This window comes from Phoca vitulina, unplaced genomic scaffold, assembly GCF_004348235.1.
Source record: "Phoca vitulina isolate PV1807 unplaced genomic scaffold, GSC_HSeal_1.0 scaffold33, whole genome shotgun sequence".
NCBI classification, from domain to species: Eukaryota; Metazoa; Chordata; class Mammalia; order Carnivora; family Phocidae; genus Phoca; species Phoca vitulina.
The window spans coordinates 7,736,491-7,737,057 of record NW_022589736.1 but is presented as its reverse complement, the minus strand read 5'-3'; positions in this window follow the sequence as shown (position 1 = coordinate 7,737,057).

The following is a 567-nucleotide window of genomic DNA, read 5'->3' as shown; positions in this document are numbered from 1 at the left end:
TAAGTAATCTCTACACCCAATGTGGGGCTTGAACTCACAACCCCGAGATCAAGAGTCCCACACTCCACCCCACTGAGCCAGCCGGGTGCCCCAAGTTCAAATGCTTCTATTATGGCTCTTCACACGCTCCTGTTCCTTACATGTCTGCCTCCTATCCCAGGTGGAGGGCTCTCAAGGGCCTGTACCTCCAAAAACAAAAACACCTCGAGTCCCCGAGCCTGGAACAGTGCCTGGCCCACAGTAACATGATTAGTGTGTGCTAAACGGTCTGTGGGATGAACCCGCCATTACGTGGTCCTCGGACAAAAACATGGCTCATCCTCAGCAGTCACGTGATTCTCATCTGTGTGCACCGGACTCTTGGTGCTTTGGGCTCTCCGCTGTGGTGGGAAACAGCCGGATGTACAGCATGCTGGTTAAATCCATGGTGGCCATAGGTTTTCCCCTGATCACACCCCTTCCCTTTCTTCAGGCAACAGAAGCCCTCCTTCCTGTGGGAGCTGACTCCGTGTGGTTCAGCTGGGGCTGCTGCCCACCCAAGAACAGACACAGGCCAGGCCTCCCCCC